A 5,778-nucleotide genomic window follows, 5' to 3' on the forward strand; every position below is an offset into this window, starting at 1 on the left:
AGCTGCACCAGCAGAGGAAATTCATGAGGCCCATTCAGTTTAAAATCAGATCTCAATTGCTCAGCCAGTCCTTGCCAAAAGTTGCTGATCCTTCTCCCACAAGGATTGATCCAAGTGCTTCTCATTATCCAAGCTAGCTTCGATTACTCCCTCAGGGATGCCTTGTGATAGCAGCTCCTCCACTGCGACATAGGAAGATGTTTTTCACTGCTGAGAGATTCCTAGTTGCGGACTCACTGTATACATTCTGGCCACCGTTTGCTCCCTGTAGGGCAGTAAGGTGAGCAGCTACTAAATCAGACATCTGGTGGTTGTGGAGTTGTAAATAATTTCCACTGCTTAGGACCTTGTGGCCTTTTCTCTAAAACCTTCTGGTAGAACCTCTAACACAACTCCAAGTCTTTTTCTGTGGTTCCTTGCATAGAATTTCCTGTGCATTTCTTGCATTTCAAGCAGCAGTGAGCTTGTATCAACACTTTCAAAGCCAACTTGATTGCAAGCCTCACAGCAGCATTCCTTCTCCAGGGCAGCTGATCCCAGCTAGAGCAGGACGACTACTTGACATAATCCAAGTGTGCTTATTATCAACTTACTCCTTAATAAAAGACCCTTATCTCTTATACAGAGTTGAGTGTCCAAGAGGATTGAATTAAATGCTCATACCAAATCTGCAAGGGTTTTTGTCAGTGTCCTCCATTTAACCAGTTCACAAGGCCCTACATTTATTCAATTCTCTGTATAGCACTGAAATCTGAAAACCATATTCTTCTCTAAGATACTAATTTTTATGCCCTGTCCTGAAAACCATATTCTTCTATAAAACAGTAATCTTGATGTCAGAATATTTTCTCTATTATTTCTCTCAGACTTTCTTATGCTATTCAGTACTTCTATCTGATTCATCTGCATTTGTTTGTATTAAAACCCCATTTGACAATCTCAGAAGGTAGATCTGTGACTCAGTACTATTACAATTACTTTAATCTAAAAAGCAGAAGTCAGAAGTCTGTGCCTTAGGCAAAATTCCATCACCAGCCCCCAAAATGTAAGCCAGCACAAGCTGGCTGGCTCTGTGGTTCTTTCAACAAGGGATTACGCTCTAAACCACACCCAAATCCAACTTTGAAAGAATGGAGAATGTGTGTGATATAAACCAGCTAGCTCTTCACCTAGCCTTCACCTTCAGCCTAGCCTTTACCTCTTCCTCCTCTGATCATGTAGCTAGTTCACATTTCCCAGCCTCCCTTGCAATTAAGAGTCATGTGATTGAGTTCTGACCAATGAAATGCCAGGGGGATAGAATGTGTATCACTTTTAGACCTAAGGTATGAAAGCTGGCCTCATCCATCTCTACTCTATTTCCCCTACTCCTGGCTCAATGTTGATGAGACCCACAACAGAGGTAGGATGTGTTGAAGATGGGAAAGAGCCCAGTTCTCTGAGTCACAACTTGTAGGAGAACTGCACTTCAACTTAGAACAAATATTTTGGACTCTGTGTGAATAAGAAGTAAACTTCTCCCAGGTTTGAATCATAATGCATTGTTTATCATAGCAGTTTGCATTTTCTCAGCTACTTCTCAGTGAGGGTTTTTTTGATGGGGCATCACATCATATAGAAGTTTCTTGAAATTCTTCTTTAGACACCTTTCACATTCTTCCCAACCTCTTAACAACTAGCCCCTTCTAAAAGTCTATGTCTTGTGTCCCTGATCCTGCCTGCACCCACTATTCCCTGGGAGATGTAATTTCCCTCCTATTCTGACCACTGCTTTTGGAGGGTGCCTTTATCCTTACACTTGACAGTGTAAATTCCAGTGCCCTCCTGCTGACACATGCATTTCACTTTAATAGGTTGCATATGTTCTCCAACAATTTTACTGAGATTTAGCAAGAGCAAATTCTCCCTATTCCAGATTAAACTGGACAGATGATTTTTGAAATTTCAAAATAATCTAATATGAAACAATTAAATTAATGTGGTGTTTTTCTGCAGTGATTCGTTATTTATTGCATTTGTCAGAAGAGAGACTTTGATGGAGACTCTCCAACTCTCAGTGACAGATCTCAGCCCATTTGTCTCTCAGGCATGCAAAGTCAGCTTCAGATCCAGGAGACACCAGGGCCACCAGCCTCTGTGGGGCCACTCGGGGACTCACACTGCTTTGGTCCTGGGGCACCTGCACCTGCATCTCAATATGTACTTCGCAGCACAGGAAGGGAACACTGGAGCCTTGCACGCTGGCAGTCAGCTGGGATGGCCCTTGTGCCACCTTCAGTCACAGCTCAGTGCCCACAGCAAGTCACATGGTTCCTCCAGTTTAGGTGGGGCAAGGGAGCAAAGCCCTCCCATATGCTCAGAGCCGGAGGCAAACTGGATACGTGTGAGCAGGAAGCACTAGAAGATCCCTTTTGATCTGAATGTTTTCATATTTATTCTAGGAGCTTTTGATAAAAATAAAATTATGTTTCCCAAAAACAATCCTGGAATTATAACTCTTTTAACCAAGTCATGTGGACCTTTTTCTTTCCAGGCCAGCTAGTTAGCATTAGCACAATGTAACTGGGTTCCTTTGATCTAGACCAGAGCAAATGAAATGGGAATCTCAGGAAGTCCAAGCCCTCTCCCGGCAGATCTGCACACGGGGCATGGGGAGGCCCGTCCGAAGCAGGACAGGGCCAGGGTGGAGGCAGATCTAGCATCCTGCGCCTCACCTCTCTTCTCAAATCACACTGCTTCCTACCATGATAAAAATATCTGGAGCCTCCATCCTTTTAGCAAGATTTAATTAAAACTGCCCTAAATTAAGAAAACCTAGTCATTGTTTGCATTCCTAGAGGCCTATGTTTAGTTGAGTCGCACGTAAGCAGAGAAAGGAAAAATTAGCTTCATTTTTTGGCTGCAGGGAAGAGTGTGAATTGGTTTTCTGTCACTCGCGGGGAACATCTTGTGTCTTCCCTCAGCTGGGTTCCTCTGATGTGATTGCCTCTTCCCACCCTCCTCGAGGCCTTTGAGGACGAGCTGCAGTTTGCCTCTGCCCCAGGAAACCCTCTGCAGTTTCCAGACAGGGGGTCAGGGGCCTCAGACTCTTCCTGAGAATAGCTGGGTGTCACCCAGGATTCTGAGGCCCTAATAGCTGCTCCCAAGGGGGCTTGAGTGGAAATGGGGATCTTCTCACATACGGGCGCTTGTCTCCCTCAGAGCAGGGTTAGGTGCCTGGAAGGTGATCAGGAACCTCCTGCCTTCGAAAAATGACTCAGGGAAACTTCCAGACCCGACGTGGGAGGAAGGGCTGCGGAGAGCCGTGAGCAGTGTTTAAGAACACAGCTCTGAGCCAGCCTGTTTGGCTTTGAGTCCCAGCTCTGCATAGTCAGCACTGTAGCCTTGACCACGGCCCTTGAGCGTAATAGGCCTGTTTCCTCCTCAGATATTCACAGTACAGAGTCCATAGGGTGGCTGTGTGGATTAACCTTGTCCCTAGATGTTGATCCTTCCCACAGTGCCTGGCTTGTAAATGCCAGCTGTGTAATTGTTACGAAGGACCCTCCCTTTCTCCTTCCCTCCGAAGCCCCCTCCCCATGTCTGGGGACTTGGCTTCCTATGCCTGTCTCCCACACATCCCCCCATGATGGTTTGATGGCTTGCTGTTTAAACCTTGGTTTTTGGGGGTTTATTTTCAATCGAAGAAGCTGATCGCCTTGGCGAACCAACATGCAAGGAATGTCCCGTCTGTGGATAGGAAGAGCTCTGAGCAACATGGGACCCAAGAGGCAAGGCTGTCATGGCAAAGAACCTGGATCTGGGGAATCTTTCAGCAAACCCAGAGCAGACTCAGGCCCTGGAAGTAACCATGGAAACGGGAGCCCACAGAGGCATCCAGGGTGTGGGATGGGTAGGTGGGCGGATGAATCGATGGGCGAAGGATGGGTAGAAGAGTGGGTGGGTGTCACTTTCACAGGAGGGTGAAGGCCGGGGGCAGCAGCGGGGAGCACCTCTGAGCTGGGGGAGGTTTGGGCAGCTGGGAGTGTGCCTAGGTAGACATGACAAGGGACTGGGCAGTTTCCAGCCTAAAGCAAGAGTAGAGGGCCGGGGAGGAGGGGAGAGAAGTTTCCAAGTAGGGTACTTGTGCTTCAATCCCTTGTGCTTTTGCCTTCCCTAGATCCCTGCAGCTGAGAGCGCCCCCTGCTGCTCCTCCCGCTGCCTCAGTCGGACTTTCCCAGCCCCCACTCTGTGCTCCACCAGGTCACAGTCTGCAGACACAGAGGTTTGGTCCTTGCAATATGACCCAATCTAGCTGAACACTTTTCAGCACCACCAGTACAACTCATGATGTCATGCCCAGCATGATGGCAGGACATGCCACCAGGTGCATGTGTGTCCTAGTTCTGTAGCTCCAAAATCTGGTTCCTAGTGACAACCTCCCTCATATCTGGTGTTACATTCTTCTTCTGCCTAATTCCCTGCTGCTTCAATCCAGAACCCAGACCAAAGCCTTTCTTCACATGCGGTGTGGCTAAGTGGAAAACATCGAGAGGAAAGAGGAAAAAAGCCCCAGCCAAGGTGCCAGCCCAGGGCTCTTAGCGGGACTGCATACGCTGGGCCTGCATTTCAGACTAAAGACCTTCTAGCCCAGGATAGTGACTGGGCTTTTGCTGCACACTCTCTCCCTACCTTGGCAAAGGATGTCCACCAGCTTCCACTCACCCATTTGCAGCAGATAATGCTGGCGGCCCCCAATTCCCATGATTCCCTTCATCTTCCTATTACAGCAACACCCACCCTGTGGCCTCATGGGACCGTATGACTGAGTTCTGGCCTGGCAATGCCACACCTGACCTTGGAAACATCTCAAGCCAACCTCCACACTCTCTCTTCCCTCTTCTCCCATGCCTTCGAAACTGGTAGACATCTAAATGGGAAGAGCCTAGTCTAAATGAGAAGAGTCCGGTTATCTGGAAGGCTCCTCTCAAACACCCCAAAAGACTGTAGCATAGTGGGAAAGATCCTTTCATTAAACCATTGGGGTAGAGGCTCCTGGTTACAGTAATCAGGCTACACTAACTATATGTGCACCTCCCTCGGGTCGTTAAGGGGTAGACTTTGGAACAAGGGAGACGTGTTTGAGTCTCAAAAACTCCACTGGTTTTGGCTGTTGGCATCAGCAAAGTGAAGGTAAAAATAACACCCAAGTGAGGGCAAGAGGCAAGCAGAGAGCTTACACAGGGTAAATGCATTATAAGCATCATGATTGGCATTTTAAGTACTTCCACTGCGCCAGGCCTTGGCTCTTTAATGCTTGTTTTAATTCTCATAATAATCTTTTGCATGAGGGACTATCATATGTTTAAAGATGAGAAACCCCAGGCCTAGAAAAAGTACACATTGTGCCCAAGGACACAGGGTTAAAGGAGCTAGATTGGGACAGTCTGCACCCAGGAGACACGTGTGAGCCAGTGGCTCACCGTTACCACCCCCCCCACACCATCATCACCATCATCACCCTCATCATCATCACCACTGTAATAATCACCCCACCATCATCACCATCACACCACCGTCACCACCACCATCACCACCACCATCACCACCAGCACCGTCACCTCCACCATCACCACCTCCACCATCACCTCCACCACCATCACCACCACCATCACCTCCACCATCACCACCACCATCATCACCACCATCACCACCATCACCTCCACCATCACCACCACCATCACCACCACCATCACCTCCACCATCACCACCACCATCACCACCACCATCACCACCACC

The sequence above is a fragment of the Chinchilla lanigera genome, unplaced genomic scaffold (assembly GCF_000276665.1).
Source record: "Chinchilla lanigera isolate Chin_1 unplaced genomic scaffold, ChiLan1.0 scaffold00016, whole genome shotgun sequence".
NCBI classification, from domain to species: Eukaryota; Metazoa; Chordata; class Mammalia; order Rodentia; family Chinchillidae; genus Chinchilla; species Chinchilla lanigera.